Genomic DNA, 13,970 nt, shown 5'->3' on the forward strand with positions numbered 1-13,970 from the left:
AATGAGGTAGTAGGAGTCTGCCCATACATTCTTACATGAGTGCTTGAGTTAGTTGTCTAACAGCAGAGCGTGATACCTAGAGATTCCCAACAGGCAGGTCCAACAATGATTTACTATAAACCCTACTGTGGTTCAGTGTCAAATTTTGTCAGTTAACACTATGAAACTTCTTGGGATATTTCATCAAATAAATACAACTTGCCATCTACAAATAGTATTGCAGCAAATCCCACTACATTGTCAGTTTTAGGATTTGCACAGCAAGACCTCGTGATGTTATGGAGCTTCCATGAAGAAGCCTTCACCTCACACTAATACTTACAGATGCCCAACAAGATGGTTGTCAGTACCTAGAATTTCTCTTGTGAGATGCAACAGTATACATTACAACATCAATAATTTCTCAGATAGATTTGTCAGGATAGGGCTTCCAACATCACAAACTGCAATACATTTAACCTCTCTGGTCCAGAAATCTATTGTTCAGACACAACAATTGTCCAAAAATTTTTAAGCAGGTAAGAGCAACCCACAGACTCACTACTCAGGCATTGCAACAAATCGAAGTGGAACAGGCTCACTAAAAATAATGAACATTTAACCCCTTCTTACCATGGGAAGCACAGAAAAAAAAGCAGAACAAGTATCACGTACAGACATTCCAATATCATTCTATAATTCAGAGAATTCTGAAATCCAGGAATGACTTGGTCCCAGGCAATAAAACTTGGATTCACTTCAGGGTTATTACATAACATAACTCTTATTACATAACGAAAGGCCCATCAAATTCTGTAGTCATTTTGGACTTTTCATGAAAGGCTCAATAACACACACTATGTGATCCCTAGGACTTCCCACAAACACACTGGGATCACTAGTATTTCCTAATGAGGAAAGTCCATTTTTCTCCAAAAAGATTTTCACGATAGGAACCTTTTTTGAATAACAACTTTTTGACACATTAATTTCTAAACCATGGCTCAACAGCTTCATTATGTAAAATAAGCTGATAGTCATGTGCATTGCTGGAGAAGTGCTCCCTGTCAGAATTGTCACCACTAAAATAGGGTGTTAAACTGAAACACTGCCTAGTCCTTTACTTCAGATAAATGTAAATTCTTTCATTGCACAATATGATGAATAGAGAATTCCCTCTTAATGTTCTAGCCAACATTAAAACGTGGCAACAGCAGTCTTCTTAATCATGCACTGCATTCAGTTAGATCATGGGATATATATCAGACAATTCCATGTACCCACCTCATCTCCATATCTCTTGATACTCCTTATACAACCAAAATCTATATATTGGTACTGTATTGTACTGAACACATTTTATTTTAATACTTTTGTTTTTCTGTAGCTTTACCATTTAGCAGATTAGTCCAGTTTAATATACCTCGTTCCTCTTTCCAACATCACTGAAATTCCTACAACACCACCAACTTGTTATGGTTGCTGTGGCTGCAGCATTTGCCCAAGTAATAGTTACTTCAATGCGAAGTAATTCATCGGGAGTGAAGCAGAGATGTTTGGAAGAGATGCTTTTTTTTTCCCCCACATGGTTTCCAAATCAGGGTATGCCAATACATGTTGATACCTGGGGTTTCTAGTGTGAGGCTAAAGAACACACATTATGATGTCTAGAACTGGAAATCATTTTTCAACGTGCTCCAAATTTCTCAAAGAACAACCTGTTCTTTCACACTATACTGCTCAGTAAATTGTGAGTACTGTCTGTTATAGCAAATAGTCGATGAAAAGTATTTCAGCACAGAGTCTGAGGCATGAAGCTTCCTAGCTTGCTATTTAATTAGCAGTGATTGTAGAGTTTCTTCATGTGAAGTCTCTCAACAGTGTTTAGATTTGAGAATTTATAGCCTGTCAATATAGAATGCAATGCCGAGTAACTCGATGAGCAAGTTTCTCAGGATGCAGGCTTTGCTAGAGAGCAAGTCAGCTTCATGCTAACAAACCAGGCATAGATAGCAATACACAGTATGGTGAGTAGGATTTTTATTCATGCCTTCTCAGGATGTAGGCATCAGTGGCATTTATTGCCTATCCCCAACTGTGCAGGAAGACAACAGCGTGCTCCCTTCTTAACTGTTGCAGTGTTTGTATTAGTGAATGGCTTGCAAGGATAGTTAAAAGTCAACCACATTGGTGGGAGACTGGAATCACACAAATGCCAATACAAATGAGGATAAGATATTTTTCCCCCAAAAGGGTAATAGTGAACCAGCTGGCACAACAGATATCAGCTTTTTAGTTTCAAAATATAATTATAATTCTTAAACTGCCATGGTAAGATTTGTACAGGCCTCTTTACTGATCATTTTAACTGCATCCAATGTTCAGCAAAGTTACAATACTAATCAGATGAGCCTTGCCTCCAATTACATACCATTCTTACCTCCTTTCCTGACAGCAGTACAGGAGCACGTCAGGTGAACAGCTGTGATTTGAGGTTTGAAAGCATATTATGCAATCACATGACATTTGCCCACAATTTGTGAATGTTGTTGCATTTACTTTTCAAGATTGGGTCTCCTGTCGTTGCGTGTATTTGCCCAGCATTTTGTGCAAGAATTTCCAAGAAGCAAGAGATGTATCAAGAGAGCCCAAGCACAAACCACAGTTTAGATGGCAAATCCACTGTTTCGTCCAATTTTTTGGTAGCAGTGGCAGAAAGATCAATTTTCCATCCCTGGAGACAGACAAGACAATCCAATTTGGTTGGAGAGGTTGCCAACCCTAGTTGCACCCTTTCTAAAGCCTGAACATCCTTCCTCTGTTGTGGAATACAATGCTGTACACACTGCTCTGAACAGAGATCTTAAGATTTATAAAGCTTATCATTACCTCTTGGCTTTAAATTGCACAGTTCAAGATGAAACCTTGAATCCTGTTAGCTCTTTTTTAAGAGAAAAAAAACAGCCTGAGGCATTGCCTTTAATGTCTGGTGAACCTATAACCCCAAATCTCTTGGTACCGAGCCCATATCCATTCACTACAATAACTGCTTCATTTTTTTCTCCAATCAAAACGCATCACCTCACACTAACTGATGCTGAATTCCATCTGTAACTTTATAGCCTATTACCTCATCACATCACATCCCTTTGGTCTTCTAAGGAATCAATCATCTGCAAATTTCAGTACCACTCCCTCCAGGCCGCAAGATTAGACACAGCCTATTTTCCATATGTTGCTTGCTGCTGATTGCATTGCCCAATGTATGCTCTTCAAATGTGATATCTACTGCAGCAGGAATACAAGGTGAATTTTATGCTGTTTTGAATTAAATTAAAACTCACAGATCTGTCGCAAGGCCTTGGCAGCACATTATTAGTTATATTACCTTGTCTTCCTCCTTACAAACCCTGGCAAAGTTCTTAGTTACACGCTTGAAACTGCAGCACACCTTCCAAGATTATGCCTACACAACATTCTTTATGGCTAAAAATCACCACCTCTCCCACTTCCGGAAGCCAGTCATCAACTGCATGGATAGTTCTTTTTTTAAGCATTGTTAGGACCACATTTTCACCATGGCCAGCTGCATTTTAAGCCTGGTCGAGTGTACAAGCATTATCTCTCCAAGGGTCCTGAATTAAATTTAGACATTTATTCTACAAGAACTGCCAATCTCTTGCTAATAAGTGGTTTCATCTAACTAAAACTATGGGGCTCAGAGTTTGAAGAGGGTCAAGGAACAAAGGGATCTCATAGTACAGACGACATTTAAAAGTAGCAAAGCAGGCTAAAATGGCCACTATAAGGGCATATCAAGCACTGGGTTTCATTTCTGGAGCAAGGAAATTGAAAAAGCAGGAAATCCACATCAAACATTGTGTAGAACCCTGGTTAGAGCGCATTTAGGAATATTGTACACAGTTCTGGTCCCCATATTATAAAAGAAAAAGAGGCATTTAAAAAAATTACAGAAATGATACCAGAACTGAGAAATTAAAAGTATTTGGAAAGATCAAACAGGCTAGGGCTCTTTTCTCTGAAAAAACAAAAAGGTAGAAGAGTGACTTAATGGAGGTCTTTAAAGTATCAAAGGTTTTGATTGAGTAGATGTCAAGAAAATGTTCCCATCTGTGCAAGGTTCCAAAATTAGAGCCCACGAATATTCATTCGGGAGGAATCACTTTAGCCAATATGGAACCTGCTACCACAAGGACTAATTGAGACAAATAAAGAGTAGCCAGCTAAGTATAAGGCAGGAAGGAAGATGAGGTTATGATGACAGGATTAGACAAAGTGTGGTGAGAGCATAAACATTGGCATTTTTTGGGTGAGCCAAATGAACTGTTTGTGCTGCATATTTGAGGGAACTCAATGCAGCTAATCTTTGAGGGTGGTGACATTTCCCTACATTGTTAGGAAGATAAAGAGAAGCACAGGAGTCCTGAAAGCAGATACAGAAGAGAAGTCTATAATCTGTTTGATTGGACTGTAATCAGGGGCTTGCATGTAATTCTCAAGGAGTGACTGGTATAAAACTTTAGTTGACAATTAAATAGAAAGCATCAAGAGGCTTAATACTTAGTCACATAATTTCACCTGAGTTTAGGTTTGTGTCAACTCTCCATTCCAGCTTACATCGTCCCCCAATTCACAGTGGGTCAGTGAGGGTATGGATTTCTCTCTCTCTCCCTGAATCACAGTGGTCAGTCCAGGTCTGCATCCCAAAGACACTACCCCCTCCCCCCACCCCGCCGAATCACAATGGGTCAGTCCTGCAGTGAGTTCCCAACTCCCCAATTTGCAGTGGGTCAGTCTGGGTGTGGCTTCCCATCAGCCCCAATTCAAAGTCAAGCACAAGTCAGAGTACAAGGGGGGAAAAGTGCTGGTTTCTGCTCTGGGCCACTAGTACCAGGGCCCAGTTGACTTATCTTCCAATTCAGGGCACTCAGCGTCCTTCGATCTAGATAAGATGGTGGACAGGCAGCAAAGGAAATCTGTTGGGGATGGGGATGGCTTCACTATGGTGCACTTTTGCTGATGGCTGAAGAGACTGATCCATGAGAGACAGGTTCTGCCACAAGTGCTGCACATGAAATGGTTTTCAGGTGTTGTTGTCGGCTGTTTCATTGAGTGTAGGTGTTTATTGGGAAGTCACTGATCATCATGGTGACACATAGTGAACTGCAAGGTGATATCCACTTTCCAATGTGAGGTACCCATAGATAATCCAGAGACATGTAATTCAAGTAGTCTGACTTTAAACACAACTTTTCTAATTATAGCAGCAGAAGAATAATAAAACACAGTAATAGCATTACAAAAAAAATCTGCTTAGTGCACTCACTAAGAAAGAATTAAACCTTGTTGAATGCAGAGGACAGATTTTTTTCTAAAGTGTCTTTTGAGCTAAGCAATCGGAGAACAGACTGTACTTTTGAACAGTGTTGAACAGAAATTTGCTCATGCTTAACTGGTCTCCCCTGTCTGCTATAGCACTTTCCCCAGACTGCACTGCAGTCAAGTTCTGACAACAGTGCAGGAAAGTCTGGGTTGTATTTTGGAATGGTGGTGGTCCTAGGATAGGACGGGAGCTAGGAAGGTTTCAGCTTTGGTAATAACAGTTCTCGTGCAAGATATAGGTGCGAAGGAGCAAAATGTTTGATGCTTGTACAGTTCTCAGGGAGATCAATCTCCTGTTCCATCTTGGTAATGGTGTACAGGCAGCCCTCCAGCACATCATGGAAGAGGCTACTCTGTAGTTGTGCATCTAGATGATGTTGCAACCAAGCTCAAAATACTCCTCATCCAACAAATTTGCACAATCCAAATAGGTGACTGGCAATGAAGAAGAAATCCATAATGAATTTCTGATCTCCATTGATGTCCCCTGCCTGTGCTATACTAAGCTGTACTAACTCAGCACAGATAGTAAAATCAGCCCTGGAACTGGCAGGACTGCCCTGATTAACAAAGCTATTGGGGAGCATGTTCAATCCAGTTCTGAAGTCGTTTTGTTGTGATGTAATTTGCATTTCACAAGCATTTAACAACTAATGACTTACTTTTCATGTACTTATTGCTGATTGCAGAAAAACAAAACATCCAATTTAAGCACAGAAAGTTTTGAGAGACAGAAAATTAGATGAATAACCATTTAATTAGTCTTATATTGGTTGAAGCAGACATGCTGTCCAAGACACTGAAAACTTAATGCTCTTCAAAGGGTGTCTGAGGTTCCGTTGCATTCACCTGAACAGGAACATGGAGACTAGGATTTAATGCTGTCCAGAGAACAGGATCCCCTAACGTGGAGATTTAGAGCAGTTTACAGTTTTTGCTCTTTTTATGTATCAATTAAAAAGGAGGCTTCCAGTGCTGAATAGATTATACCCATTATAGAACACAGTTACATTAAAGTCATCATTGTACCCTGATCCATGGGCCCTCATTCACCAACCCATGTTCACTAAACAATACAGCACAGAAGGACCAAGGTCAAACCATATTCTGTGCTGAGTAACAACAATTGAAATGCTACAATTGGTCACAACATCCTGGAGCTTGGAGAGGGGAAAACAGGCTGAAGTCCAAATGATCACAAGCCAGCAACTCATGCTAGGAACTGTACATGCAGTGAGGTCAGTCTAGCACAAGGCAAGACTCAGCACTGATCTCAATGGTCAAATTACCAGCCACCATTTATAGTCTGCTTTTAAATGAACAATGGTTAGTTGGGCAAGGTACCAGAAGGAGGAGAAGATAAAACAGAAAAATATACCAAAAGGTTATCAAGAACTATGGAAAGCCACGCAGCACTCAATACACATGCAGCCACCTCTGTATTACTAACGTGTACCTGCTCTGGAAGTTGGGAATCAAATAATTTACACACAGTTGATTTGGTTATTGAAATTCCAGGGAAAATTCAGTCAGCTCTACTTCCATTCCTGGTTGGGACCAACCTCTCCCAACTTGTGATGCCTGAAAGACAGGGATAGAAACAGAACCTGTAATAAAAACGGAGCAACACTGCTTCAGAAACATTTTCAGCCAAGTTTATCATCCACCAGATCTGTTCTGAACTGCAAACAATCCTGAAGATTCTAAAATGTCAGCACTAGGATCTCTGTGAAGAGTAACAGTGGGCATTTGAAAGTTTCATATCACATTAACTCTAACAGTGGAATATATCATGCAGTAGTTATTTTCAAACTTCTGTCCTTCCAAAGCTGTGCCTGAAGAGAACATTTTAAGCTATGTAACACCAGGGTAAAGTACTAGTGGGTACAAGTCTGCCATTGTTGATGTAATTGGGATTCTAGATATATCACAACATGAAAGCAAACTAGCTTCAGAGTTCTCCACATAAATCCTGTGGCACAAATAGTCTGGGGGAGGTTGCAATATCCTGCCAAAAAGATCTTGATCTCCTGTACAGATCATCAATTATCACAGAAGTACAAAATGTACAATCCCATTCCTTTCTGAAGGTGCTCACAGCACTAATTTCAATATATATTTACAATATTGTCTGATCCAAATTTTAGTTAAATCCAGCCTGTGAGGCATTTACCATCACTGGTGCAGTAACAATAGATATCATCTGCATAGACTCCCAAGCAAGTTCTCTGTCTGCTATCTCCAATAAGATTGTTACATTAAATTCTGCAATCTCTGGACAGCTAGAGACAGAAAGAATGATAATGGGACTGTGCACAACTAAGGAGAACTCACAGAGGCACCAAGATTGTGGCAATGCCTACAAATGGCAGGAAACAAAAGAAATATCAACAGCAAAGAAGGCATTGTAGCCAACAATATGCAGAGGTGGCAACACTATACAAGTGGTTAGAAAAATATAAAGATGGCAAGGATTCGTAATAGAATATAACATAAGAAATAAATAGAAATAGGAGCAGGAGTAGGCCATCTGGCCCTTCGAGCCTGCCCCGCCATTCAATAAGATCATGGCTGATCTGTCGTGGCTCAGTTCCACTTTCCAGCCCTCTCCCCATAACCCTTAATCCCCTCTCTTATCAAAAACCCATCAACCCGCTTCTTGAAAATATTTAGCGAGGCAGCCTCCACCACTTCAATGGGTAGAGAATTCCAGAGATTCACCACCCTTTGAGTGAAGAAGTTCCTCCTCAACTCTGTTTTAAAACGCCCCCCCTTTATCCTGAGGCTGTGCCCCCTAGTCCTACTATCTTTTTTCAGTGGGAAGAGTCTCTCCACCTCTATCCTATCCATCCCATTCATCATCTTATACGTCTCAATGAGATCGCCCCTCATTCTTCTAAACTCCAACGAGTACAAGCCTAGTTTATTCAGCCTCTCCTCATAGTTCAACCCCCTCAACTCCGGTATCAGCCTAGTAAACCTCCTCTGCACTCCCTCCAAGGCCAAAATATCTTTGCGCAGGTGCGGCGCCCAAAACTGCACACAGTACTCCAGCTGCGGCCTCACCAATGCCCTATACAGCTGCAGCAAGACCTCCCTACTTTTATATTCAATCCCCCTCGCTATGAAGGCCAGCATCCCATTCGCCTTCCTGACCACCTGCTGCACCTGCAAGCTGGGTTTTTGCGACTCATGCACAAGGACCCCGAGGTCCCTCTGCACCGTCGCCTGCTGCAGTTTCTCACCCCGTAAGTAATAGTCCTTCCTACCATTCTTCCTACCAAAGTGGACCACCTCACACTTGCCAACATTAAATTCCATTTGCCATTTCCTGGCCCATTCGCCCAGCCTATCTAGATCCTTCTGCAGACTCTCCACAACCTCCGCACAATTTGCCGTTCCCCCAATCTTGGTGTCAACCGCAAATTTCGACACCCTACACTCGGTTCCCTCCTCCAGATCATCTATATAAATGGTAAAAAGTGGATGTGGTCTTTCTGGATTTTCAGAAGGCGTTTGACAAAGTACCTCATAAGAGGTTATTGCAGAAGGTCAGGGGACTTGGAGTTGGGGGTAGGGTGTTAGCGTGGATAGAGGATTGGTTGTCAAATAGGAGGCAGAGAGTGGGGGTCAACGGGTGCTATTCGGATTGGCGGATGGTGACTAGTGGAGTGCCCCAGGGGTTGGTGCTGGGGCAAAAGCACAATACAAAATTAAACTAATCCACACAGGACAACATGATCCCAGGTTTAATCATCAATCTGTGTAATGCTACATAGAAACTAGAAGCAGGAGTAGGCCATTCAGCCCTTTGAGACTGCTCCACCATTCATCTTGATCATGGCTGATCAAATTCAATATCCTGATCCCCCCTTCCTCCCATATCCCTTAATCCCTTTAGCTTCAAGAGCTATATCTAATTTCTTCTTGAAATCACACAATGTTTTGGTCTCAACTAATTCTGTGGTAACGAATTCTACACATTCACCATCCTTTGGATGAAGAAATTTCTCCTCAACTCAGTTCTACAAGGTTTACCCCTTATCCTCAAACTATGACCCCTAGTTCTGGACTCGCCCACATTAGGAACATTCTTTCTGAATCTACCCTTCTAACCCTGCTAGAATTGTATAAGTTTCTATGAGATCCCCTCTCACTCTTCTAAACTCTAGTGAATATAATCCTACCTGATTTAGTCTCCTCTCATATGACAAAGTCCCGATCCCTGAAATTAGCTTGGTAAACCTTCGCTGTACTCTCTCTATAGCAAGGGCATCCTTCTTCAGATAAGGACACCAAAACTGCACAAAAACTGTGTTACAAAATGTCAGCTGAGGTTGCTACAGGGCATCACAACTATTATTAGGAGGTGGTCATTCAGCTCCTCGAAGCTACTCCATCATTCCTGACCTGCATCAACTGCATTCACCTACATTTTTGCAAAACTCCACATCATTACCTCATAAAGACCAATTCTGATTTGTGGGGAAGCAGGGGGTGCAGGTTTATTTCACATAGATGCGAGGTGACGCATTTTGGTAGATTTTGGGCAGGACTTCTCAGTTAATGGTACAGCATTGGGGAGAGTTATAGAACAAAAAGATCTTGGGGTACAGGTTCATAGCTCCTTGAAAGTGGAGTCACAGGTGGACAGAGTGGTGAGAAAGGCATTTGACATGCTTGATTTCATTGGTCAGAACATTGAATACAGGAATTGGGACGTCTTATTGAAGCTGTACAAGACATTAATAAGACCACACTTGGAATTCTGTATAGCGTTCTGGTCACCCTATTACAGAAAAGGAATTAAACTAAAAAGAGTGAAGAAAAGATTTACTACGATGCTACCAGGACTTGATGGTTTAAGTTATAAGGAGAGGCTGGATAGACTGGGACTTTTTTCCCTGAAACATAGGAGGCTTAGGGGTGATCTTTTAGAGGTCTATAAAATAATGAGGAGCACAGATTAGCTAGGTAGTCAGCATCTTTTTCCAAAGATAGGGGAGTCTAAAACTAGAGGGTATAGGTTTAAGGTAAGAGGGGAGAGATACAAAAGGACACAGAGGGGCAATTTTTTCACAGAGGGTGGTTAAGGTCCAGAACAAGCTGCCAGTGATAGTAGTAGAGACTGGTACAATTTTGCCTTTTGAAAAGCATTTAAACAGTTACATTGGTAAGTTGGGTATCGAGGGATATGGGCCAAACACAGGCAATTGGGACTAGCATAGTGGCACAAAGGGACAGCATGGACAAGTTGGGCCAAAAGGCCTGTTTCCATGCTGTAAACCTCTATGACTCTTTGAATCCCTACAGTGCAAAAAGAACTCATTCAGCCTATCAAGTCTGCACCGAGTCTCCAAAAGAGCGTCCCACTCAGGCCCTCCCCTCCCATGCCCGTAACCCCACACATTTGCCACAGCAAATCCACCTAACCAACACATCTTTGAACGCTAAAGGGCAATTTAGCAAGGCCAACTCACCTAACCTGCACATTTTTGGACTATGGGAGGAAATCGAAGCACCCAGAGGAAACTCACACAGACACGGGGAGAACATGTAACTTCCACGCACAGAGTCACCTAAAACCAAAACTGAACCTGCTCCCTGACACTGTGAGGCAGCAGTGCTAACCACTGTGCCATCCTATAATATAATTTTATTATGTTCCCTTGCTCTGACCTCCCACGCCAGAGAAAATAGTTACTCTGTCAAATCCTTTTCATTTTAAGCTGCAATCAAATCACTTCCAATCTTTAACAAGGCTACACAATGACAGGATTTTCATAGGGCCAGTGAAAGGTATTATAATAATCTGAATTTGGAACTTGCTATATGTTATGCTAACTTATAGAGCAGTCACTGCAGTTCCCAAAGTATTAGACTGCTTTGAGGGGTAGGGGAAAGGCAAGTACGTGGTTCTGAGATTGAACAAAATATGGAGTGAGCTTACATGGGCCTAATTGGTCTTTACTCATCCTAGACATAAATTGCTATGTAAATATTGTGTAACTGTTCTACCCACCATTTGCAATAGCACCCAAATTACTGGAGAGCTTTGGGAACCCTGATCCAGTCATTTCTCCCAAACAGACTACACTTATCACATCTTGTTTCAATCTATTCACATCCAGGTCCCAAAATGATAAGCCTTGCAAGAAATTGATCTAATTTGTATTTGAATGAATCAATGCTGCCTGCTTCAACTGTCGTGCTAGGGAGACTGTGTCTGAATTGACAACACACTTAACGAAATAATGTTTCCCCAGAGTAGTTTTAAATTTGCACCCTTTCAAGCTCAGGTTCTCTTGAGAAGCAGAATACTGTAGGTGGTAGAAATCAGAGATCCAAACAGAAAATGCTGGAAATATTCAGCAGGTCAGCAGTATCCGTGGAGGAAGAAATAATTTCAGGTCGATGATCTTTCCTCAGAACCAGCTGTGTCTTCCAGTTCTACTGTTCTGGACAAAGCAAAGTAGCTCATCATGGGCAACATTATCTATTCCCTTTAGAATCCAGAAAGCAGCGATCATCTCACCTCTCAACTTTCCCTTTTCCAGAGAAAACATAACCAATTTACATACTCACTCCTCATAATCTAATCTCTCAATCACTCTGGTTGCTTTTCTCCACATCCTTTCATAAACAGCAATTTCCTTCCTATATGGTGGCAACCAAAGCTGTGCAGAGTATTCTACATGCAGTCACATTCACGATTTATTGAAGTGCAGGATTACCTCTCTATTGACCTTTTAACACATCTCACTATCTGATTTATTTTACTCATTGCCACTGAGTATTGTTGCAATAAATTGAATTTAGCTTAAATCAGGACCCCTGGATCTCTTTTATTTCACATGCACATAGCGGTCAGGGGATTACATGCAAATAAGGACATCACCTGACCTCCACTCCTGATTGAATTTTGTCTTCAGTTGATTCCCAACCATCTGTATCAAATTTATTGTGAGCCTCCCCTGTTTCTTTTGGGGGGGCAGTGTTGTTGGCCTCTTAGGTTTTCTCTATTGTATTTGGCATTTGTGGACCCTGTCGCTGCCCAGTAAGCCGCAGGGAATCCATGAGTTAAACCATACATCTGCTCAGCTGTCTGTCTTCTCTGCTGCTCCACTTAGTTCATTTATGAAGTGTCCAAAAGCTGACAATCTATTCAGCCTGACTAGCCAATCAGTATGCATTCTCTACGAGACAAACAAATGTACTCAAATGTCAACCTGCAACACCACTAATCAGGAAATGAGACATATCCAATGTCTAGACAGTAAGGACTTGTGCACAAGCACAAAGCTATGGAACAGCATTACAAACAAACTTACATTTTCAACACAACTTCTAATATTTATTAAGACTCAGAGTTTATGTTTATAAAACATATGAAAATTGGTATACAAATGTTCTCAGGCTTCTGTATAGTGCATAGGATTCACCTTGTGGGATTATTTTGTGTAGGGGTTCCCATTAAAATGATCCCATTTGGACCGTGAACAGCACTGGTCTTTGTATTACAGTTTAAGAAAAAGCTTACAGAGGCACTGGAGAAGGTGCAAATTATCTCAGCTCCAGGACATCATTGCAGGAGTTCCTCAGGGTAGTGTCCTCAGCCCAATCATAATCAGCTGTTTCATTAAAGACCTTCTTTCCATCATTTGGTCAGAAGTGGGGATGTTCCCTAATTACTGCACAATGTTCAATATCATTCACAACTCCTCAGATACCAAAGCAGCCCATGTCCAAAGACCTGGACAAGATCCAGGCTTGGGCTAATAAGTGGCAAGTAATATTCACACCACCCAAGTGCCCAGCAATGGCCGTCTCCAACAAGGTGGGATCTAACCATCGACCATTCACATCCAATGGCTTTACCATTGCCGAATTCCCCACTATCAACATCCTGGGGATCATCATTGACAAGAAACTGAGCTGCTAAGTTTAAGTTTACTTATTAGTTTCATAAGTAGACTTACATTAACACTGCAATGAGGTTACCATGAAAATTCCCAAGTTGCCACACTCTGGTGCCTGGTAGGGTATACTGAGGCAGAATTTGATGTGGCTAATGCACCTAATCAGCACATCTTTCAGACTGCCAGAGAAAACCTGAGCACCCAGAGAAAATCCGATCACTCACGGGGAGAATGTGCAGATTCCGTACAGATAGTGACCCAAATCAGGAGTCAAATCTTGGCCCCTGGCACTGTGAGGCAGCAGTGCTAACCACTGTGCCGCCCATGGGCTAGTCATGTAAATACTGTGTGGCTATCAGAGCAGATCAAAGGTTAGGAATCCCAAGGCAAAATTCATCTCCTGACTCCTCAAAGCCTGTTCACCACCTACAAAGCACAAATCAGGAGTGTAATGGAATATTTGCCACTCACCTAGATGAGTGCAGCTCCAACAATATTCAAAAATACTCAAAACCTTCCATAAACATTCAATCCTTCCACTACCAATGAACAGTGGCAGCCACGGTTCCTTAGGCAGCACCTCCCAAACCCACAACCACCATCATCTAGAAGGACAAGAGCAAGGACACCTGGTAACACTACCACCTGGATGTTCTCCTCCAAGTCACT

General features: G+C 41.6%; 1 protein-coding gene across 3 annotated transcripts in view; it reads right to left on the minus strand.

Moving 5' to 3' along the window:
* LOC145340856 (AMMECR1-like protein) overlaps positions 1-13,970 on the minus strand; it is a 69,092-nt gene that overhangs the window by 52,119 nt on the left and 3,003 nt on the right. The window contains exon 2 of one of the 3 annotated variants that reach the window (XM_080185318.1): positions 6,839-6,963. The exons of the other annotated variants lie outside the window; for them this stretch is intronic. The gene's annotated coding sequence lies outside the window, so the exon portion shown is untranslated. The remainder of the gene's footprint in view (positions 1-6,838; positions 6,964-13,970) is intronic. 3 annotated transcript variants of the gene reach the window in all.

Source organism: Carcharhinus amblyrhynchos, chromosome 3 (assembly GCF_965287045.1).
Source record: "Carcharhinus amblyrhynchos chromosome 3, sCarAmb.v2.hapA, whole genome shotgun sequence".
Classification (NCBI taxonomy): domain Eukaryota; kingdom Metazoa; phylum Chordata; class Chondrichthyes; order Carcharhiniformes; family Carcharhinidae; genus Carcharhinus; species Carcharhinus amblyrhynchos.